This window comes from Vicugna pacos, unplaced genomic scaffold (genome assembly GCF_048564905.1).
Source record: "Vicugna pacos unplaced genomic scaffold, VicPac4 scaffold_106, whole genome shotgun sequence".
Lineage (NCBI taxonomy): Eukaryota > Metazoa > Chordata > Mammalia > Artiodactyla > Camelidae > Vicugna > Vicugna pacos.
This window is the reverse complement of record NW_027328786.1, coordinates 666,258-690,897: the sequence shown is the minus strand read 5'-3', so window position 1 is coordinate 690,897 and position 24,640 is coordinate 666,258. Positions and strand designations below refer to the sequence as shown.

Below are 24,640 nucleotides of genomic sequence, written 5' to 3'. Positions count from 1 at the left end.
TACTACTTGGTGAATTTGATAAATGTCTACACCCAGAAAACCATAACCACGATCAAGATAGCTAACATTTCCATCACTCCCCAAGAGGGGCACTTTTCGAATCCCCATATTTATCCCTTCCCATCTCCTTCTCTCCCTGTGAACCGTAAGTTTGTTTCTCTATGTCTGTGGGTCTGTTTATCTTCTGTATTTAAGTTCATATGTTTCTTTTTTTGATTCCACATATAAGTGATATCATATGGCATTTTTCTCTTTTCCTGGTTTACTTCACTTAGAATGACTATCTCTACGTCCATCCATGTTGCTGCAAATGACATTATTTGTTTTTTCATGGCTGAGTAGTATTCCATTGTATAAATATACTACTACTTCTTTATCCAGTCACCTGTCAATGGACATTTGGGTTGTTGCCATGTCCTGGCTATTATAAATACTGCTGCTGTGAGCATTGAGGTGCATGTGACTTTTTGAATTAGAGTTTTCTTCTGACATATGCCCGGGAATGGGAAGGCTGGATCATGAGTTAAGTCCATTTTCAGTTTTTAAAGGAACCTCCACACTGACTTCTCTAGTGACAATGCAGCCCATCTTGTGAAAGCAGAGCCATGCTCAGAAAGTAATGGGTATTTCTAAGGGCCAGACATGAAGTGCAGTGAGTGTGGCCTGTTCAAGAATCAGAGGGCAGTCTGCCAGGGCTGGAGGAGAGTGACAAGGGAAGTGTGGTACAGGTAGGAGTCAGACCATGTGGGGACATGGCAGGCTGGGATAAGGAGCCTGGACTTCCAGTAATCCCTTGGTAACCATGGGGCACTGGTTCCAGGACTCACCCTGAAGTCAACATCCATGGATGCTGACGCCTCTTGTATAAAATGACATAGGACTTGCATGGGACTCATGTACATCCCCCCATCTACTTTTATATATATATACAAACTTTTTTTATTGAGTTATAGTCATTTTGCAAAGTTGTATCAAATTCCAGCATACAGCACAAGTTTTCAGTTATACATGAGTATACACATATATTTGTTGTCACTTTCTCTTTCACTGTGTCCTCCTGTGTACTTTAAGTTATCTCTAGATTACTCATGGTATCTAATACAACATGAATGTTATGTAAGTAGTTGCCAGTGTATGGCAAATTCAAGTGTTGCTTTTTGAAACTTTCTGTTTTTTCAACAATATTTTCAATCCACCGTTAGTTGAATCTGCTGGATAGGGAGGCCCTAGATATGGAGAATCCCCAAGCTCCTCCTTCCCACATCCTATATTTTCACTGCAAGCACTGAAGGGGTCCAAACATAGAAGAGACCCATCTACCTGCTGGAAACCCTGAGGAATTCCGTCAGCGTATGTAGAGCAGGAGAGAAGGTTTAGGGCCAACTAGTGGGAAAGGAGGGCCTGCCTGGAGAGGATGGAGGAAGGACAGTAGTGGAAGCCATCACGTACTCTTACTGGAACTAGCTGACAGCAGTGAGGGATGCCAAGGAACTGGGTACACGTCACGTGTGGGGCGATCCTGGCCACCAGGTGCAGGGTTCACATAACTGGGACCCAGTTTGCAAGATCAAAATAACAAGGAGGCAAAGGGGCTGCCTCAGTCCCAGGATCCTGACAACGGCCACAGCGACGTGACCCCAGCTAATGCGGTTCCCCTAGTAAGCCAGAAAAACGAAACTCTGAGCCAAGATATTGCAGATTCCACTGCAGCCACATGGATAACTAGATCTCTAACCTGACAAAATGTAACCACCAGAAACAGGAATCTTTCCTTTTCTCTTCCTTTGGAACTTTGGACAGGGAGTCACAAATCTTTGACGGGAACCACCTATAAACCAATAGAGAGCTCACTTTTTCAGGAATAAGCATGGAGAAAAAGAGTGGGGTGATGGTTTAAAGCAGAAGTCAAAGTTGAAGCCCATCTGAGAAATGGTAAAAACATGTTTCTCAATGAGTTCGAGTTATGGCAAAAAGAAGGAGGAAGGTTAAGGAAATCTCTATTAATATCCATTCACCATAAAAGACTAGCCAGCCATAAAAAGACAACACCTTAAATTAATAATTTTTTTTTTGGTGATGAAAAACAATGCCTTAATTTAAAACAAGGCTTGGGCCATCAACAACACTCTGAGAATTGTTGACCAGGAGAACATAAATCTGCATATAGATATGTAAGTGTTCCAAGTCCACCACTCAAAAACAATTAGTCAATCATGTGTCCAGTTGATTGGGAAATCCCAATAAGTAAATAACTCAAAAGTGGGAAAGACATGGGATTAAATAGTGGTAGTGAGCAATGAAATCCAAGATGTATATACCTATATTTTCTTTGTTAATGTAACAAACTTAAAGCAACTGTCTAAAAAGTAGTAACTGGAGCACACAAACACACACACACACAATTTAGAACAACAGAGAGGTAAAATATGCTAAATTTATCATTATTGAGGAACAGGATCTAATAGATTATTTCATTTTTGAGACTCTTATAGGAATACTGGTCCAATTGCATAAAAATTTATGAACTTAGAAATGATTTATAAAGATTTAGAGAGAATTTTCTTTAAGAGGCAATATAGCTTCCAAATCACTGAAGAGAAAATTAACAATAAAAAAATTAATTAATCTAGGTAATATGGAGTAACACTGACCATATTTACCACCCTAAAATAAACCACAAAATGGATAAAATATATGAAGCAATGATTTTTAAGACACGTGGAAACGATCATCCACTAGGACCTTGCCTTGCCACCTCAATACCAAGGCTCCTAGGCCTCCTACTGCCATCACAAAGGATGTCCACCAGGAGGCGACATTTCCTTCCTCTGCTCCTACTGCAGAGCCAGTCCTGAGCAGTCCTTTTCCAGGTGTTGGCAGGCAGCTCCCAGAAGTGCTCTCGTGGGCCTTGGTCCCTTTTGGCCACCAGCAAAGGGATCAAGGATGAGCAGTGAGCCTCCTTCCTCATCCAAGACCTAGGAAACTATCTGACTTCTGAGCAGCCCTTCACTCTTGTCTGCTGTCTGGTACTCTCCACCCGGCTTCCCGAGTCCCCGGCACGGGCAGCCTGCACACTGGCCACAGCCCATCAGAATCTGTTCCCCCGCCAAGAGGCCACGCATGATCATGAGCAGGGCTCCAGGCCTCTGGAGCAGTGCGGCTTGGACTGGGTCCTGGCCCTGGGCGCGCGAGCTCCATGCCCTTGGTTGAGTCAGTCAACATCTCTAAGCTACAGTTTCCTCATCAGTAAAATGAAGACATAATCAATATGGAAAAAAAACAGAATCTGAGGGGGACTAAATTTCTGGTGATTGAAGATAATTTTAATTTTGATTTATACAGCAAAGGACATCATACAATTTTTACTACATCGTATTTCTAAAGGACAGCTTCTACTATTAAAAGTAATGCATGCACGTACACACAAACACACGTGCAGACACACTGGCACTAGTCCACATACATCCCCACGGGCACACACACATGGAGTCATGTACCACCCACACACCCATAACATACGCACAACCACACACATCCTCAGGCGCACACACACACATAACATACAGAACCACATACATCCCCAGGTGCACGTGAGCACACACAAACACACAGTCATGTACAACACACGTCCCCAGGTGCGCGCGTGCACACACACAAGTCTTACACACTTTGGCGTTATTCTAAATCAATTTACAATTGAGGGTCACAGTGTCCATTGTTTTATCCACTCAGAAGGTCCTGACTTTGGAGCGTGAAGCAGGAGCTCTCCTCTCTGGAGATGGTCTTTACCAATTACAGTCTCAGTAGAGCCAACATAACTGCTCTGGACCTTTGGAAGTGCAGGCCAGAGCATACCTGGGAGCTCACATCCTGTACATGTAAACATGTTAAGTGCAGTAGGTTCTAAAGTCCTGCCTTTACAAATATACGTTCATTATAAGGGGGAAGACCAGGTTCAAATTTAGAATTCCAAGACACAGGGGAGTCCGGCAAAGAAAGTGAGCGTGTGGGGAGAGCTGATTCCCAGTCTCTGACCACTAGCCTGATCCTTTTCTTCCCAATGCTGGGTCCATCCCTTGCCACAAGTGGCCTTGGATGTTCACAGGGGGACACTCAAAACTCACATTCGGGATCTGCTCATACCCTCCATACATACAGCTGCCCTTTGGCCTCTCTGTGAGTCCTGGGAATCTGAGCTTCCGGGAGAGCCGGTGCAGGCACTAGGAATGGGTCAGGGGCTGCTGAGACAGGGCATCTGGGGTCCTGGGCTTCTAGAGCATGGGATGGAGCCAATGACCCTGCCCCCTTGGCCCTGCTGACTCCACCCCATGGAGGGCATGGCCAGAGGAAGTGTCAGGGCCAGAGGGACCCTCTGCAGTGCAGGACCCAGGGCAGCGGGCCCCCTTGCCGTGGTCTAAGAGCAGAAGGCCTAAGGAAAGATCTGAAGAGGCTGTAAGGTATCTTCATTCCCATTAATTAAACAAAAATAAAAGCATACCACAGGCGTGAGTGGAAAGGGATTTGTTAGAACAAGGGAAGGCACTTGCCAAGGTCTGGCCATAGAGGGCTGGTGGGTTTGTCAGGTTGATGAGGAACCAAGAGGCTGTTAGTCCCTTCTGGGTCTAAACACCTCTTGAATTCCTCCGGGTGACACTGAAATGCAGTGAGACACGGAACTCTCTTAAGTTGTTAAAATCTTCATGGTGAACCATTCAACTCTCTCCTCATTCTTGGCTGCGAAAGCACGATAAACACAGGCCAGAAACTCATCAGCCTGTTGGTTGGTTCACTATCCGTCTGGCGCCTCCTCTTGTAGGAGCCTTTATCACATCACCCAGGGCTGACCCGGCTCAGGATTATAGCTGATTTTCCGCAGGTGGCATCACTTGCTAGTGACATGAAGCAGGCACATTAGCCACCTCCCAAACACTGAGGCTCCTCCTGGGAGGAGCCTTCAGACCCCCAATCCAGCCTCTACACCACGATGTTCCTTAGTGTCACTACCGGTTTGCTGCCTTGGCCTCTAGCTTTGACCAGATCCTCGCCAGATTGTCGATAAATATCACCCATATACCACATCTAAGCTTGCGGTCCAGATGTGACCATGGTTCTTATTTTCTTCCCATCGATGGATTGTTTGATCTTTGTGTAATCATGTCGACAGCAAGGCCAGTACAGCCCTCTTGAGGCCTCCCCGAGCCGCCTCTGTGTATAACTGTCCTAGCACCCCAGGGGATCGGGTCTGAAGCCTGGCACTCAGACACGAGGATGTCAGCTGGAGAGACAGGAATCCACTCCTGCTGTGGCTTCTGCTGTGGCTCAATGTGGCCATAAAAACGGATCCCACAGGCCCTGACGTCACTTGACTCACTGCAGGGATGCTCCCACACTGCCGCGTTCCCCCAGAGACTGAGGGCTTTCTGCTTGTTCCGGAAGGCCCCACCCCTGAGGGGACACTGGGTCCAGTGGAGCGTCCAGCCTGCTTCCCCGCCAGCCCTTAGGGCCTTTGTGGGGCCTGGAACATCAACTAACCTCCCCTTAGGGACCCCTTTGTCCTTTGCAGCCAACAGACCTAGGTCATAAGCACTTTAACTCACCTGAGGGTGTTTTCCTCACTTCAGGGGCAGTGAGGACTGGGCTTCTTCACACTCCAAGTGCCCCCGGTCTGGATGCAGACAGTCTGGCTCTCCCCCCAGTCCTGCAGGTTCCGGCCACACCTCCTGCTGGTCACGGAGTCTGTGCTGTATTCTCTTCCAGGACAACAGGTGCACTCTGCCCCCCGCCCTGTCCCCACCAGCAGTGGCAGAGGTGGAGGACAGGCGGGTGAGCTTGGGCCTGAGACACTGCCCTGAAATCAGTGCCCCAGAGGCCGCTGGTGACTAGAGGGACCACGGGGAAGAAGGCAGCATGGGATGGGAGGGGGAGGAAGGTTCAGGATAACGAGATGAAAAGGGGAACAGATAGCACCGTGAGGACCTCGACCATGAAAGGGAAGAAGATAGACAGTGACAGCTGGAGCGGTGTTGGCGTTAAAAGCTGCGGGCATTCTCATTTAATTTTATTAATTACCATTACATATAGTGACATATTTTTATTTGATTAAAGATTAGGTGCCATGTCATATAACAGGATATAGTATATTATTTATTAAATAATACATAATAGTAGATATACTAGCATGTTATGTTCTGTTTATTTATTATCAGATAGTATATAATACATATGTAGTTATTTATATACATAATATATAATTCATGCATCTATATAATATATAACACATAACAATGTAGGATTATGAATATTATATTTGATAACAAGATTACATAACAATAATGATGTAATATTATCCATTGTATATCTTGGCTCATGACACATTCTCACCTTAGGTGCCTGTCAGAAGTATTTATGTATTAAAATTAATATTATAAGAAACAGTTGTGAACCTGTCACCCAGCACCAGAACAGGACTATTGACAGTGACATACTGTGTCCTATCCTGCCCTAGGCCTCTTCTCACAGGAAGTAACCAGCATCCTGAATCCTGGCTTACACTTGCCTTGTGTTACTGTCACACACACAACATTTAAGATCAGTTAAAACAAATGAACTGCAGGTACATGCAACGAAGTGGATGCATCATACACCCTATGTTAAATTGAAAAAGTAAGCCCAAGAAGGTAGCCTATAGTGTGCTAAGCTTTTAACTGTGTATATATATGTCAACTAAACTCACTAAATTAAGAACAACTACAGCTAGAGTCCAGGTGGGAGAGGGACAGATAAAAGGTGAGGTGAGCAGATTTGCTGCAGGTGAGCGAGTTCCCTTCAAGTAACATGTCATTCTCTCTGAAGCAGGAGGCAAGGCCATCTGCTGGGAGTCAGGGAAGAGACAGAGGGAAGCTTAGAGGTGTGCAGAGAGCATAGAATTTTGACACCACTGTGTGGCAAGTGGGGAAATGTGCTCACTAGAGAAATCCTGGAGGATTGCCTGGCAGTGGCAACATGCTGGGCATTGATTTGTAGTCTTAGAAATCTGTGCTGGGAGAGCCTGCTGCCTGCAGGCTCAGAACAAATAGAGCTGGGTGAACCGAGATGGAAGTCATCCTGGTGAGGAAATGAAAAGATCAAGGGTCAAGGGAGTTTTGTTTGTCATAAAGAGAGTGCTGACTGTGGATGCAGAGCTGGAAGGTGGGGAAGTGGAAGTAAGAGGAACGTGGACAGGTAGGAAAGCAGAGGAGTCAGTGCATGATGCCCCAGTGAGGGTGAAGGAGGGCCAACGAGGCTGGTGGAGAAGCAGCTGGATGGCTAGAGTTGGGCACATAAAGGAGAGAGGCTGGACCTGGGGTGGAGACACGCCCGGGTATGAGCCCGGGGGTAGGGTGAATGGGAGGTGTCTGGCTCAGGCTGACGGAGAAGAAGACCCTACAATGACCATACTGGGTGGTGGAGGGAGAATCAACATTGACGTCTTGATGGTAGGCGGTGAGGCAATACAGAGTTGGTGGTCCAGCTGCTCCTGACTGAGGCAGATGAGCAGGGAGGCCAGGGTGGCAGGCACTGCTAGGAATGGACTGGGTTTTCCAGGTGTTCCCAAGAGAGGAGGAGAAATCACCTCATGGGGGAAAGTGAGCACAAGGAGGTCAACCCAGGCTCCTGATCAAACGGAGAGTGTGAGGGGGCAAATCGTCAACTCCAGAGATGGTGGCCTAGGAAGCAGGGACCATGGGTGAAGTGAGGGGACACTCAGAGAAGAGAGAGAGATGAGTCTTCTGGGTGTAGGGGGAAGAGAGGCCCCAGGACAAAGGAGCACAGGGGCACAGTGATGAGGATGGACTGGCTCTGTTGTGACACTGCAGGAATGGCTGGATCTTTGTCCTGAGGGCTTAGTTTGGGGGGGCTACTGGCCTCATGAGGGCCCCCCTCTCAGCAGCCTGGACAGATGCTCCCGCTCCTGATAGCTCTGTGGCCACCACTGTTCCCGGAAGGGCTCTGCCTCCATCTTCTATCAGACATTCCTGCCCAGTCCCCGACTGCCAGTGAGGGAGCCTGGGCCTCAGAGCCGTTTGCCGTGGAGGGACACAGGCTCCTTGGAGAAGCAGGCTGATCTTATTTTTCTCCGTAACCCACGGCCTAGCAAAGCGCCAGCCTATGGGTGGGCCATTCAGGGGCTCGGATACTTCTTAAATTAACTCAAAGCAGTAGAATAGCAGAGCTGGAGGAAGTGACCACTGAGCTCACAGAGTTCACTGCCCACACCCCCATTCTACAGATGAAGAAACAGAGGCCAAGCAGCCAAGGTCATGCTGCTCTTTAATGCTGGCCTCTGTTGGGCATACCAAGTGATGAGCTGCACTGAAGGGCCTGAGAGGGGGCTCTGGGGTCAGACAGCTTGGGTTCAAGTCCCACCCCTGCCATTTACTAGCTGTGTGATTAATGACTGTCCTTCCTGTAAAGTGCCACCTCATTTGTTTGTCATGAACACAGAGTTCCTTGAACAGCAGGACAGAATTCTTTAAAGGTTTGCTGTTGCTTTTGTTACTATTATCACCAAGTGAACCCTGAAATGAAGAACAAAGACAGCAAGATTTTTTATTTTAAAAGATTTTAAAATACGATGATGACTGTTTGATTTAATCTATTCAAGTTTGCATTTGACCATTATTAACAACTGCACAATGGATGACTTTTGAGGAAATGTTACTTCATGTCTTTAATTCTCACTAACTACACAGGCTATTCAACAGGAAGCAATTTTTTTTCCAGGAAGAGGGACAAAAAGTTAACAATATCTCTGTACCTCTCGGTTCCCAGTGAGTTGGTTGTGATCTGTCAACCCAACTTTGGGGAAATGCCCTCTCCTCCTGGGCTCGCTGCACTGCCACGTGGCCTCCAGGGGGCGATTTACCCCCACACGAATCCAGTATCTTGGTTCATATCTTTGCTTCAGATCCCTCAAGGACTGCCCATGCACCAGGGCCCCATCTGCCCCGCCAGTCTCACCTGCTGGCCTCCAGGAAACTATCCTGGGTCTCAACCATCCTCTGTTCCTATGCCCGCCCCACTACTCTTCATTTTGTCCTTCAAGTGTGGGCTCCTGTGGCTTGCCACCAAGCAGGGGTCTCCCAGTCCTCCACCTTGGGGAACTGCATCGTCCTGCACAGTGCCTAGCGAAACTGTGTGGAGGCCGGAAGAATACAGAACAACAGGTGCTCAGAGGGGCTGCCTTTCCCACTGCAGGGGCCCTGGAGAGCTTTCTCCCAGCTGATTATTCACAGGCGCTGAAGCTGTGGAATCTCGATCTTACCAATTTAAAGGGCATCATCACTAATTACAAAAGAAATCATTTTTTCAGTAGCAAAAGGAGAAAAGACTTTGTGCCCCATGCCCCCATCTTTCTTCCTCCGCCTTCAGAGGTGATTCTCACTCTCTGGGCAAGGGTAGAAAGCAACAAACAGAATATTATTTTTCAATGATTCTTCTTTCCCACTCTGAAGATTGCATCCCAAGACTGATGAAGGCTAGGATGGTTTGGCTTCCCTGTACTGAGTATTCAGAGGCTCAGGGTGGAGGGGGTTAGGGAGATAATTCAGCATTATGGAACCAAACAGAGACATTAAAAGGTTCTACTCTAAACAGAAAGGAAGCAGGATGCTATAGAAATGGGAAAACCATCATTGGAAATGAAATAACGAGTTACAAGACAATAAACATGAAGATGTAAAAAAGAAAAAGTATATCAAAATACAAAAAGGTGGGAAAGGGAGATGGTAGCAAGAAAAGATAGATTTTTTTCTCTTTCTTTTTCCTTTTTCTCATTATTCTTAGGATGTGTTGGAGCCTACGTGATTATCAGTCTAAAGGAAATAGATATGATAATGGGTTGATATACTTGAAAAATAGGGTAACCACAAATCGAAAGCATATAATAGAGTTGAAAAAAAAAAAACCAAAAAAGAAACAAACTCTAAATGGCTTAAAGACTTAAACATTAGACAAGACGCTAAAAAACTCTCAGAAGAAAACATAGGCAAAACATTATTTGACATATATCTCAGCAGTGTTTTCCTAGGGCAATCCACCCAAGCAACAGAAAATAAAAGCCAAAATAAACAAATGGGACCTAGTTACACCTATCAGCTATTTCAAAGCAATAGAAACCATAAGCAAAATGAAAAGACAACCTATGGAATGTGAGAAAATATTTGCAAAAGATGAGACTGAACATGGCTTAACTTGTAGACTATAAAAATAGTTCATACAACTTAATAAGAAAAAAAAATAAACAACCCAATCCAAAAATGGGCAGAACAACTAAACAAGCAATTCTCCAATGAAGATATACAAATGGCCAATAGGCATATGAAAAAAAGGCACAACATCGCTAATTATCTTAGAAATGCAAATCAAAACTACAATAAGTTATCATCTCACACTACTCAGAATGGCCACCATTCAAACATCCACTCACCATAGATGCTGGAGAGGCTTGGAGAAAAGGGAACCCTCCTACATTATTGCTGGGAATGTAGTTTGGTGAAGCCAATGTGGAAAACAATATGGAGATACCACAAAAGACTAAAAAAAGACATCATTTGATCCAGCAATCCCACTCCTGGGCATATATCCAGAGGGAACCTTAATTTCAAAATATACCTGCACCCCAATGTTCACAGCAGCATTGTTTTCAATGACCAAGACATAGAAGCAACCTAAACGCCCACTGACAAATGACTGGATAAAGATGTAGTATTTAGATATAAAAGAATATTACACAGTTGTAACAAAGAAGGAAATAATGCCATTTACAGCAACATGGATGGACTTGGAGATTATCACACTAAAGTGAAATAACTCAGACAGAGAAAGACAAGTAACATATGATACCACTTATATGTGGAATTTTTAAAAAAGATACAAATAAACTTATTTACAAAACAAAAACAGACTCACAGACTTAGGAAACAAACTTAGGAGTTTGGGATTAACAATTACAAACTACTATATGTAAAACAGACAAACAGCAAGGATTCACTGTAGAACACAGGGGAAAATGTTCAGTATCTTGCAACCTATAATGGAAAAGAACCTGAAAAAGAATAGACTATGTATATGTACAACTGAATCACTATGCTGTATACCTGAAACTAACAAAACAGCTGTATATCTGAAACTAACTAAACATTGTAAATCAACCACATTTCAATTAAAAAAAAAGATAAGCTCTAAATAGCTGTATTCAAAGAAAATCTTCAAATCTTACCTCCTACAAAAAGTAAAATGGGAAGCTTGAGCAGGACCAAATTATACTGAATGAGAGGTTACATACCTTCTCCAGCACGTGGCCCATGGTACACATACATCGTGTTTTCCTTCAGGTAAGAATGGCCCTTACTGCCCAGGGAGCGAGTCCTGCTGGGACAAGGCCTCTGTGGCAGTGGCCTCCTTGTCACCGCTCCATCTCACCAGAAGGCCAGGGTTTTCAGAGGGGAGGGAACACAGAGCTCATACACTTCAGATATATTTCCTGAGAAAAACTGTGGAAAGACCAAATTCACCTGCAGTGCAGGAAACATGAGCACGGCCCCTAAGCAGACTGACAAACCCGAAGCAAGACGGCCCGATGTTCACATCGGAACCAGAACAAAAACCGTCTGGCCCCAGTTAAACGATCACCATCTCACCTGCAATGAACTGTTCGTACTCATTGTCAGGGATGTTTCTGTTGAGACTTGAGAGATCAAAAAAGTCAGACCAGGGAATCCGGACCTGGTGGATGTCCAGGCTCTGCTAATGGTAGAGGCGGCCCCAAGGGGGTATCACCAGCACCGACTCTTCCATTTTCAGCAGGGTCTTCAGGAGGAAGGCGATGTGGATACAGACGCCCCTACGGAGGCTGAAGCCCTCCGGAGGGTTGACATAACACAGAAGGTACCTGGCAGGGAGCAAAGGAGAGCGGGTCTTCAGAGCCAGGTCTCTGCACAGGAATCCCGGCTTAGATAGAACAGATACAATGGGAATCTCTGCACAGCACATGGCCTAGACTCAAGACACGTTCAGCAGCTTCTGGTTTGTATAGTGGAGGCACTGCCCACCGATCTCTGTGTGGCCAATTATTTCGAGTCCGGGAGCACATGCAGAAGACATCTTGGCATCTGTCTATCAACGCTAAGCACCTGACTAGTACCTGAGCACCCGTTCTCCAGGGAATCTCAAACTTCTTGGCCTAAAGACCCCTGTACACTCTTAAATACTGAGGACTTCAAAAGGCTGCTGTTTATGTGGGTTAAATCTATCAATAGTTCCTGTGTTAGAAGTTAAATAAGAACTTTAAAAAATGCTTATGAGTTCACTTAAAAATAATAACAACCTACTACATGATACCATTAATACTCTTAAGCAAAAAATAAGTATATTTTTCTAAACAAAAATCATTAATGAGAGGAATAGCAGTGATTTTAATTTCTGAGAATCTCTTTTGGACTGGTGAGAGCTTAATTCTATCTGCCTCTACATTACCTGTTTTGTGATATCACAGACTAGGTTTTCCCTGGAAAACCCCACAGGAAACTCGGGAGTGCAAGAGTGTGCAAAAGGCAGGTGACTTCCCGGCGTTCCTACGAAAATAGTCTTGCATCTCAGGGGCCTCGGACTCACTTTGATAACTGCTGCCCTACCCTAGGCGAGACTCTCCTACACAAGAGCCAGGCAAGTGTCCTGGCTTCTTTAATGAGTTACCGCAGCAACACCCCTCCCTTCTCTGTGTTAATGTTTCCCACAACCTCCATTACTGCAGATGAGGATGTAATCCTCAACTGAGGCCTCTAATCCCAGAAGACTACCAACCTTGAAAGGGAGGGCCCATCTACCATCTCTACACCCCGCACAGTCTATTTTGAGTCAAGCCCTAGATAACTGCTAATTGACACTGACCCTTGTCTTATTCCTGAGTTTTAGCGAAGGAGCCAACATCTGGATGGAACTGAAATTTCCCTGCTGATATACAAGGCTGATAAACCACCCTATTCCAACATCTGATTCTGGGGCTCTTCAAAACGCGGGTAAGGCCCCGCTTCATAAAAGACGGGTCCTCCACCTGCCCTTCCCAGGGGTTCTGGGAGGCCGCGGCCACGCAGGGCTACCCGGAGTCGCGGTCCAAGCCCCAGAGCCCGAGGGGGAGGAAAGCCGGAGGCTGTGCCCCAGCCCTGTCCCCCCCGCCCCAACCACAGCCCTCCCCGGCCGCCACACCAACCCGGATCCCACCCCGGTCCATGTCCACTGGCCCCGCCAACGGCGCTGCCGTACGTTTACCGTCTGTGAGACGCCGCCCCAGAAAGGATGTCGGCCGCCGACTGACGCGGCCAGAACTAGTGGCCCGGCCAAGCAAGCCGCCATCCCCAGCAGCAAACACCGCCATGGTCCCGGGCAGCTGCACACTTCCGGAGCCCGCTGCCTGCCCCAGAAGCGCACGCCAGCCCGCGAGGAGCGCGGCGTCTTTATCCATGGCAACGCCGCGGGGCCCTCCCCTAGCGCTTGCGTCTGCGTCCTCCCGAGGCTAGACGTGCGAGAGCAGAACTTTCGGAGCCAATGGGAGCAAGGGCGCGGCCAGGACGGGGGTGGGGGGAGGCTTATGGGGCAGCTGGGTGGGGCCGGGGCGGGCGGGGCCGCGCGGAGGTCCTCAGCTGCAGGTGGCACCGGCCGGAGGCTGGGGCAATGCTGCCAACAGTGGGCGGGGCGGCGGGGCGGCGGGGCGGCGGGGTGGGGGCACCCTCACCTGTCCTTGTGCGGGGCTCAGCCAGGGCTCCGCGGCCTCCGCTTGCACCGGAAGTGGACCCAGGCTACCGGTGGGCAAGATAGAGGACTGAGCCCAGGTAGGCACGGCTGGCCAGGTAGGGCACCTGAAGTGCAGATCCGCCAGGCCGGCTGCCGGCCTTGAATACGCGCTGCTAGGCAGTTTCCAAGAAGACGGGATCTGTCCCAAGAGGGGAGGTAGGGCAGGGTGCCAGATGCCTGGTTGGGTGCGGTCTTACAGGAGAGCCACGTTGAGAGGGTGCAGAGCAGCCCCTGTGTTGGCGGGGCTAGGAATTTGGGGTATAGGGTGGGGATGATGTGTGCCATTCCCTGTGGTCTCCCAAAGAACTCGCACCCCCAAGCAAAGGACCCTGCTCCCTCCACCCTTCACTGCATCCCCTGCCTTCCCCAGCACCACCGCCCCTGCCCCCGGAGGGTCCCATGACCTCTCCCCACACCAGGCACCGTCCCTGTTACAGGTACTTATCTCCTGGTGGTTCCAGCCCAAGGGTGGGGGCTGTATCTGACCAGTTAGGATGCCTGGAGCCTTTGTATGAAACCTCAGACTATAATGCAGGCGTGCACAGAGGCCCCTCAAACAGGATTCCCTGCATTCCCTCCCCACCACGCACCCACAGCGCAGCTGCCACACCAGGCCAAGCCTGCTGGAGGACCGCTGTTCCCTCTCCACCTGTCCCTGATCAAGAGTGCACCGCCCACACTGCTGGGTATTTAGTGGGCCTTAGAAGAGCAGCTGGTATTTTCATGGACAAATATTTGCTGTTTTGGGAAGAGTTGAGTGCAAAGGGATGTAGGGTATGCCTTTTCTGTTGTCCTGGAACTGGTGACTAGGATGCAAACTTAAGTCAAAGCAGTTTTTAGAGAGAGCCGCAATATATCTTACCCAAAGATCACTGTTCCCCTACAAAGGCAACACCACCTGGCGGGTGGGGTCCTGGTCCCTCTTTCTGGAGGTTGGGCTTTGCACCCTCCAGCTGGGACAGAGCCCGAAACAGCTCTGAACACGCTCCAACAGGCTTTCCCAGCACAAACTGCCTTTATTTTGAATCTGGCTGAAGGAAGCAGCTGAGAAATCTGGGTAAATCTTCCTGGGTGTAACCATGCCTTTTGTGCTGAATGAAAGAGCGGCTCTCCACATGCTAACAGCTTAGAACTGAATGTGTGTCGAAGCCTTCATGCATGTAGCATGTTGGGAACAGCGTTTCATGGTGAGGGGAACTCTATAACTTACATGTGTATGGGGAAGCCCTCACTCCAACAGGGTTTTCCTGCACAAACTGCCTTTATTTCGAAATTGGCTCTTGCTGAGAAATCTTGGTAAGTGTTCTTAAGTGTAGCCATGCCCATTATGCAGGATGAAAGAGCGGCTCTACACTTTTTCACATCTCAGAGATGAATGTGTGTTGAAGCCGTCATTCATGTAGCGTGTTGGGAACACAGAATTTAGTGGTGAGAACTATGTAAATTACATGTCTATGATGAAGCACTCTCTCGAGCCGGGTATTCCAGTGCATACTGCCTTTATTTCGAAACTGGCTTCTCAGAAGCCTGTGGTCTCCACTGCAGGTCTGTCTCCAAACCCAGGGCCAGCATGGTAACTCTGCTCCCCCTGTCTATTCTGGAAGTTCTAGGTGTCCTCCATGGCCCTTCCACCATTATGTTTTTGGAAAACCCCGCAGATGGAATGGGCCTGAGAACAGGAGAGCTGGATGCCAGAAGCCACTGCCCAGTGTGAGGCTCCTGGGAGGGGCATCTCCTCTCCGTGGGCTCTGATCTAACCTCCCCTCTCCCCCACCCCCACCCCTCTCCTCCTGCATTTCCTGATTGATCCCTGGATAATGGTCCATACCAGGAATGACCTGGGAGAGGTTTTATGAGTCTTTAAGTGGAAAAAAAAAAGAAATCTTTAGACAAGTTACTGAAAGTAACTTCCAGCTTTACCGGGAAAGACCTCATTCCAATGTTTAAGGCTAGTTGACAGGGTGTCAAATTGCTTAACCACTCACATCTGAGCAAGTGCTACCTCTCTCTCCAGCTCCCCGCAGCATCCACCTGTGGCAACTTGGCCAAAAGAAGGCAAGAAAGCTCTTTCCCCTCGCCAGCACCAGCGTGGCTTTGGAGTCAGTGGAGGCTGAGAGAAAGAGCCCCGCCCTGAGGTTTGAGGGGCCTCCAGCCACAGCCAGAGGAGCGGGGGTTTTCAGAGTGGCCCAGCAGGGAAACCAGGCAAGGCCACCTGGCCCAAGTCTTCCCTGCCCAGAGAGCCCCATGAACTGCTTTGGGCCACACTCCCCGTTTGGGCCCCCTGCAAAAAGTTACCACGGGAGCCACACCTGAGAATGCAGAAGGACAGCCCTTTAGCCTGGGGTCCCAGCAGGTGTGTCCTGTGAGACCTGTGGCCACATAAGTTCCTTGTCTCTCCAGGTCACTGAAGGGACTGTGCTGGGCATCTTGGTGGTCAGGGACATGGGAACACCTCTAAACTCTGAAGAAGGACAGAGAGACTCTTCCTGGAAGCAAGGATTCCAGGGAGACACCTTGCCCAGAACTGGGGGACTGTGTCCTGAGTAGACCCCTGGGAGGCAATGTGGGGCTGTGGGGTCCTCTTCTGAGAAGGGAGCAGGTGAGTTTTCCGGGGGTGGGGTCCTGCTTTGTCCAGACATGTCCTTGTGTAAGACTCATTTACAAACACCTCCAAGTCCACCTAGGGGTGGCCCCAGAGGTGGGGGTAGAGGAGGAGAGTGAAGGGTGCAGACTTAGGGCCCCCTGAGCCACCCAGGGAGCCAAGGGTCAGTGGGAACATCTTGGGAGTCTAGTGCAGGGGTGGAGGACGAGCACTAAGAACATGCCAAGTCATGCAATAAAGTGACCCATGACCACGAGACACAGGTGGCCGTACACCAAAAGAGGCAGATAGAAATTTAGACCCAGGATCTGAGAACCTTGAGAGGGGCTGGAGGGTCCCAGGAACCCTCAGGAACAGCTCTTCTAGGGGCACAGACATCCCAATACACACATTTCTCATGGAAGCTTTTTGGGGTGCAGAGTGAGTTACCAGGTTCCTGAACTTAGTATGGAATCACGGTTCCTGGCAATAAATTGCTGTCATTTGTCCCTGGACATGCACAGGGGAGCTGACTGCTGTGGGGGTCACTGCAGGACTAGAATCTTCTGGTGTCTGCTCTGTGACCACAGAAACCCAGGGGGATTTCTCAACAGGAGAACCTGGAGACCATGCCTGCAAGGACCACCCTCATGGGATGGCCAAGGAGCTCGTGGTACCCAGGTCACCAAGTGACGAAGTTGTGAGGTTGCCTGGGGAATCGTGGGGGCATGTAGATTTCTGAGGTCAGCACGTGGGCCCAGCACTGCTGGATGGTCTGCACAAAGAGGGGCCTGCCCTCCTGATGATGGCTCTTAACATCTGCAGGGAAACTGCTCCCAGGGCTCCTGGAGGTCCATATTGAGAGTGTCCTGCCAGCCTTGTGGGGTCACCTTCCCCTGATGCAGAAGCAGACCTCTCTCCCTTGAGGCCCAGGGGACACCTGGCTCAGGTGCCACCTGTGTGCCCTGGACACGCAGAGCCCCAGAGCTCTGGCACAGCCTGGGGTGTGGTGGTGTCCGGGCAAGAAAGGCCCTGGGAAGGGGGTCATTCAAGGGCAGAGGCCACTCTGCAGGGATGCTGGACCTGGCAGCAATGCACTGCTTCAGTACTCCCTTGGGTTGGGTCTCCAACCTGTGGGATGGAAGGGCCACTCCTTCCTGTGTTGCAGTCGGGGGAACTAGATCCATCGTCAAGGTCAGCCCTGAAAATGGAGGCTGCGCTACCTCCATTCCTGGAAAGAAAATCAGTCCCCTCCAGTCCAGGTGATTCAGAAAGTCATTCAGCAATGTTCGGGGCCCCCACTTTAGGCTTTGAATTAGAGCTGAGCGGCTTAGGAGGCCAGATCCCTGACCGTGGCTCCAGGAGCAGGTTTTCTGCTGGGGGACAGGATCCTCACAAACACCTGTGTCTTTGTGGGACACTCCCCTCTGACAAGCTGGGAGGCAGGGTGCAGTTGTGGGAAATCGTGTTTACATGAGCAGAGGGCCACCATGTGGTGGGGGCACAGGAGACTGTGAGAATGAGTCCCACAGCCTTTCTGGAATCAAAAAACTGGCAAATGTGAAAAAGTGCATAATTTGTTTTATTGAACAGGCTGCTTATGTACGTTTGGAGGACCAGGTTCAAGGACTCAGCATCCCTCCAGGACAATAGCCTCAAGAGAAGAACAGACAGAGCAGGAGGAGATCTGGGGTTTCTCCCAGGAATGAGGTGGAACAGGGATTTCTGCAGATTTGCAAGGAGTCCCCGACCACTGAGCATGGGGTTACAGCCCCACGAGACCCCTGTCATGTTTGGCTTGGGCTCTGGTTCTGGCCTGCTCATGTATTCTTCCAGCAGAGTTCCAGAAACTCAGAGGGTGGACTTAGAGGGGCTGCGTTTGGAACCTAGTGAGGAGTTGGAGGGTCCTTTATATTGAGTCCCTTCATCCTAATCACCGTAGCTGAAGCCCAACACCCCCCAGGCCCCCATGGTTGCCGTGGAGGGAGAACAAGCCTGGCAGGCGACCTAGGGGTCCCACTACTGTGTCCTTCCCTTGTCTTCGTTCCCTTTCACCCCGGAAGGTGTGATTGTCTCGTGTCATGGTGGCCTCCAAAATGTCCCTCCCAGTAATCTCTCTTCTCCATCAGGTGGGGTTCCCAACCCCGCTCAGCCTTCTCTGCATGGATGCTGAAGGACCAGGCCCACCTGAAGTTCTGAGCTCGAGCAGTAAGGTGGAAACAAAGAAACCAATGGAAAAAAGAAGCAAGTGATTGTGGCAAAGCTCCCCACCACAGAGAAGCTGCCCTGAGTGGAAGGGAGAGTGTGGGCATGCCCGTTTGTTTCCTATCTCCCAGTGCTCTTAGCTTTCTTATTGCCTACCTGCATGGTTACAACAAAATGATCTGCAAAACTGAAAATATTTACTCTCTTGCTTTTACAGAAAAGGCTGGCCAGCCTCTGGTCCGGTACCAGGCAAGAGATTGGAGTTCCTTTCCAGTTTGGAAACATCTTGGCAGGCCCAGGTTTGCAAAGGTCTTTAAGAGTAGTTACGGAGTTTTGCTTTTAAACTTTTTTACGGCTGTATATACTTGTGAGATGTGGTTGTGATGTATAATTCTGAGCCGGGATTTTCTCAAACTGTTTCTCACTTCTTATACCAGACATTCCTAAATTCCAAGTGGAACTGCATATTAAGGAAGCCATGGAATTTAGCAAAAGGATACAGATCTCATTTCCTTTTAAGCATCGGTGTACCTCCATCATGGCAGTATTTGTTATGTGTTATTGATAGGGGAACTAAGTAGTAAACAGATTAATAGAAAATAGGGGATTTTAGGTACACAGGTTCATCTTTTCAACATTGTTTGTAATATTTGCAGTTTAAGATGACCATTCCTGAGAAACAGGCAGCCTCTTAGAATGAAATAGCATTTCCTCTGAACCATAATTAATTTTTATTTTGTAGACAGCAGGAAGGGTAATAACACGTCACACATTTGGGGACGTCAAAGAGAAAATGTAACTTTCTGGGAGCGCACTCCCCCGCCTCCCCCTGCCCTTTTTACTGTCCCATTCTCCCTGGAAGGCTCTTTCTTATCTTCTGCTCATGGCTCCAGTAACTCTTTCTTCCTCCTTGTTCCTCAGCTGGTAAGGTTAGTTTTCTACTTTGAACAAGCAAACAAGCCAACAGAAGAGAAATTCCACAAGCAACTCCCAGCACATCCGCTCGCCTTCTGATGTCTGTGACCTCACTCTCGGTGCCCCACCGCTTATTAAAAGTGGCATCGAAAGCCAGTTCCTCCAAAAGTCCCCGAGGCCCCATCCCTCCCATCTTCTCTGGGTTGTCACTCCCAAAACCATCCTCTCTTTCACTGCCTCATCTATTTTGTTCTCCTGCTAGTTGGCACCATCAGTATATAAACGTCCATCCTCTTAAACCAACAGCACTCCTTGACCCTAATTCACCCCCACCAATTGCCACCCTGTGTCTTTGCAGCAAATCTTTAAGGAGTTGTTTAAACTCACTGTCTGCATCTTCTCTTGAGCCATCCCCTTTTACACCCATTCTGGCTTTTCGCCTGATCCCTCGCTCTATGGAAACTGCCCTGTCAAGGCCATCAGTGACCCCATGTTGCTAAATATAGTGGTCAATTTTGACTCCTCATCATGCTTGGCCCCTCGGCAGCATTTGACCCAGCTCTTCCATCCCTCCTACCCCGTGTTCCTGCTTCACTCAACCCCCAGCCCATCTCTCTGTCTGTTTCTGCTTTTGGCCTGCTGGCTGGTCCTTTGCCAATGTCTCCTGTTTTTTCCAAACATATACTGTGGGTGTTCCCCAGGGTGGGTTCCTGGGCCTCTCCTCTCTCTCTCTGCTATTCCTTTGGTGGAAGCAACCCAGCCTTGGAAATTGGCATGCCATCAATTTCTCGATTTCTCCAAAATTCCCTGATTTCCCCTTTCCATCTGAGCCTTTATCCCTGAGACTCACATCACATTCTTTTCCTTTCATTCATCTTGCTTTCACATTCATACATATGTTCTACTATGAAATTACTTTTCCAAATTTTGAATCAGTACATATATATCATGTAAAATGCTCAAATATGTATTATTTCCACTAAGATGCTAATTCTACCTTAGAACATTTCTGCACTTCTGTATTTATGTGAATAAAGCGAATAGTATTTCTACAAGCCTCATAGTTAAACACTGTTAGTTTGGGGCTATTATGTAACATGAAATAATGGTACATCAACATAGTCGTTTTTCATTTATTTTTATGTAACACCGAGATGAGGTTTTTGCCCTGAAGACTGGTTTTATTGAAATTTTACCTACGTTACGGACAGTCAGTTTATGTGAAAGCCCTCATTTCTCCCCTTTTTGATATATGCTCCATTTGGCTATATATAACATATAACTTGGCATGAAACAAAATTCCCAAATCATTCACATAATACAATTAATATGTTTAATTATATTTTTTAAATGTTAAAAAGAAAAAGAAAACAGATTCCTCTACCTATTAGGCACTTCTGTGGCAATATGTAACACACCCCTTAACCATGACATTGAAGAACTGAGCTGATACCAACCCCTTTCCACCTGCTCAGCCCCACCTTTTCCCATCCCCTTTCCCATCCGGAGAGGACATCCCTCCCATTGTCCAGGCCCAGATGTTGGAACCATGTCCTTTCTCTCTCTTTCTTTTACACTCACAGACAGCAAATCCAGCTTGTTAGAAAATTCTGGATATTCTGTCTTAATTAAATACCTGCTCTCTGCTCCCCGCCCTCCTAAGAGCCACCTTCAGCCTTTCCTGGATACCAATAGCCTTCTGTTTCCATCTTTGCTTTCCTACAATCTCTCATCCACACAGAGTCAGAGGGAGCCTGTAAAAACATACATTGGGGGTGGTGGGTGTTGCTCAGTGGTAGGGCGCATGCTTAGCATGCTTGAGATCCTGGGTTCAATCACCAGCACATTCATTAAAATAAATAAATTACTTCCCCCCAAAAAACACAAACACAAAAGCATAAGTTGGACTACATCTCCCCTCCCCTCAAAACTCACTAAACGGGTCACCATGTCATTAGGAGCCAAAGTCGTCACAAAGGCCTCAGGACCTGGCGTGCTCTGCCTCTCTGCCCACACTCTCCCCCTCACTCTGGGGGCCTCTGGCTCCGGCTCTTCCTTCTTCCTCCGGATCTATTCTGCTTCAAGTTCATTACTCCGTGAGATCTGCCAGGATTGCCTTATTCTCTCCTGCCTGCCTCCCACCCCACCGCCATCACCCGAGTTTGCTCATATCACTCTTTTTTAAAAATTTTTCCAAACTCTTGCTACCCCAACATGCTGCCTGTTTCCTCTGCTAAAATTCTGAGCCCCCAGTGATGGGGAGTCATGTCTATTTTGTTGACTGATAAAGCCCGAGAGCCTTGGGAACGGTCTAGTTAGGAGATTCCCGTATGTAGTAGGAGCTTATACACATTTGCTGAATGAATGTAGATGCCCTGGTCCAATCCGATGGAGCACTTCTGTGACGTGCTCAAAGAATAACTCTCCTTTCCACCTGAGAGGGGGTGACAACTTCCCTGGTGATTAAAGGCAAGAATTTTTTGCTTTATGCTGTTAACCTTAGGCGGGGAGACTGGGGGATCTTCATATATATTTTTAAATTTGGTTCACTCTGCAGTTGGTCTTTGGTCTCTGTATAATTTTGAGAAACTCTTTATGAGTGATCATTCTTTGATCAGATTGAACAGGTTCCAGGGGGAAGGACCAAGCCTGTCCCATCAGCCATTCTATGTGTCTTGTCCTGGGACCCAGTGGATGCTCAGCATGTAAGTGAACCGACAGGAGTGAGTGAAGAGATGGGAGCATCTCATTATTGTGGCGGATCTCTGTCCAATGCCTTGAGATTTGGGGAAGGGTTTACGAGTGCAGAAGGGAGAGGTCAGGTCCTCTGTGCTTTTCCTGAGTGCCCTGGCCTTACCCATTCCCCCAGCCCCCTCTGGGCAGCCAAGCCAAGGAGCTGGGCCACCAGGGGTTGTGCTGATCAATAATCCACCTTCACCCCAATTCCGGGGGTAGGTACACATGGTTGTAGACACTGGAGTCAGGTCCTTGGAGGAATTCCTCACCGAACTATGTTTTGGAACTTTTATTTTTCTCTAGAACCTCCAGCTGAAGAAGATTGTTTTAGACACATGAAAGTTGAGGACACCTTCTGTCCCCTCACAACCCAGGTGGGGCTGGGAGTCTGCTGTTTCTATAGCCGGTGGGCTCGTGTTGATTTGGGCATCCCTGTGCCTGAATTCCTGCAGTACACACGGTGGTAAGGTTGGGGGTGCATGGCAGGGAGGGAAGCGGGTTGGGAGACTGTACAGCTGGGCTGATGTTAACCTGGGGTGAGCGGGAGCTTGCTGATGCATGGCATCTCGGGGCAGGGAACTCTCCACACTCAAGAGGGGTTCCCACTCCCGCAGGGTCCCTTTGATCAGGGTGCTGGGCTGTCAGGGGACCACAGGGGTCCCAGTGAGGATTAGGGTGCCTTCAGGCAATGGGAAGTGTGGGGTCCAGTGGCAATTGAATTAACTGTGCACCCAAACCCAGCCCCCACCTCTTTCAGCCTGTTTCCTAATCTGCAAAACTGGAATGTTATTAAACATCTCACGGGGTCATTGATGGGCTGGGACAGACTAGACAGTCAGGAGCTGGAATTCCTCTGTCCCCTGATTGTTTGCCTTCTTTCTGACTATTTGCTCTCACAAGCTCAGTCTCTCTGTCTCTCGCTCTTTCACTTCTAAGTGTCTCTCATGCTCTGGTTTCATTTGATTTCCAACCACCGCCCCTCCCCTCCGCCAAACTCCAGATGAGTGAACTTGATTTCTATGTGTCAGTTCCAAATTCCCAGGAAAGATGCTCTGTCACCTCTGGATCTGCTGTCCAACCCATGAGTTGTGGCCAGAGGAGCGAGTCCTTCTGGGACCAGCAGAGGGTCTCTGCCGAGCCCCCAGCCACCACTGTGGGAGCACATAGCTCTCCGTGGAGGAAGTACTGGCTGTGACCTTGTGTCACTAAGTGTGAATTTATGTCTTCTCTTGAACCACCTTCATCCTCCTAAACAAAGATGAAAATTAAACACTCCCGGGATTTGTGTCATGGAACACTCAGGGTGGGGGCTAATGGGGTTGGAATTTCTGCTGTATTTAAGGGGCTACACTGAATCCCCAACGAGAGCCTACAAAGGGAACAGCACCGGCCCCACCCGGCACTTAGGGCGCTGAGTCTGCGTGACGGTGAGCCAGACTTCTGACCACAGCTCAGGGGTCTGGTCTGACCAATTAGCCTTTGAAACCAACCAGCTTTGGATTCCTCAATCCCACCCTGAGGTTTTACCTGAACCATCAGCTTCTGTATCTCTGAAGACAGATGCTGAGGACCCTTCACGTAAGCCGTTCGCACAGCCCTGTTCAGGCCTTTGTGCTGCACGGTCTGCCCGGCGAGCTGACCGAGGTTGGTATTTTACTGATGTTAGAAGTAGTCTGGTTTCCCGATGTACTGTTTCACTGAACAAGCAACAGAAGCCACTTCTCGCTGATAAAAGCAGAAAAGGGACATAATGAAAAGATACTGGGAGGGTGTGTGGAGTGGCCAGGACCGGAGCCAACCCAGGAGCTGTAGGAGGTGTTAGGGAGCCCCAGGCACCAGGCTGGGAGGGGTGCTACCGGGCCCCCTGCCACCCCAGAAGGGACCCCCCTCCACCCGACCCTCCACCTCACTCACTGCAGGTTCATGTCCCGGCAGGGCCAGGTCACACTGAAGCCCCCAGCACACACCTCAGTTGGGGAGCTGGCCCCGTCTGAGCTGCGGGCGTGCCTGGTGTGGGGAGAGGCCCAGTTAGAGGAAGGCAGTTCCCCTACTGTTCCGAGTTAAGGTGCAAGTCAGTGCCCATCACTCAGGAGAGCCAGGCTGGACGGACCTCATTGTGGTGACTAGGCTGTCTGAGTTCACTTATTACTTTCTACGTTTGAAGGCCCTGGAGGGAGAAAAAGTGAAGGTTCTAGTACTTATTTTGTGTTTCCCACGTACCAGGTGTGGTAAACAAGCCACTTCAGACAAGGCCCGGAGCAACCACGTAAATAGGCCACGGAGCAAGTCGTGCAGTCAGGCCTCTGTGGTCCCGAAACCCGTGTCCCCATCGGCTCCATAGTTACCAGTGGAAACTAGGGGGATTTATGGGAC

The 24,640-nt window shown here is 48.7% G+C and overlaps 2 long non-coding RNA genes across 3 annotated transcripts; one reads left to right on the top strand and one right to left on the bottom strand.

Annotated features, from left to right (window-relative positions):
• Positions 1-8,289: 8,289 nt before the first annotated feature.
• Positions 8,290-11,932, bottom strand: LOC140694872 (uncharacterized). 2 transcript variants are annotated; one of them, XR_012070515.1, is made up of 3 exons: positions 11,682-11,932; positions 11,327-11,534; positions 8,290-8,558 (listed from the first exon to the last, which is right to left on the bottom strand). It is a non-coding gene; the product is annotated as an uncharacterized lncRNA (long non-coding RNA). The 2 variants fall into 2 exon arrangements; XR_012070516.1 differs by lacking the exon at positions 8,290-8,558 and adding an exon at positions 9,264-9,324.
• Positions 11,933-15,286: 3,354 nt separating this feature from the next.
• Positions 15,287-22,716, top strand: LOC140694871 (uncharacterized). Its single transcript, XR_012070514.1, has 8 exons — positions 15,287-15,540; positions 15,845-15,965; positions 16,231-16,429; positions 18,005-18,121; positions 18,541-18,715; positions 18,834-18,915; positions 22,150-22,236; positions 22,571-22,716. It is a non-coding gene; the product is annotated as an uncharacterized lncRNA (long non-coding RNA).
• The last annotated feature ends 1,924 nt before the right edge of the window (positions 22,717-24,640 follow it).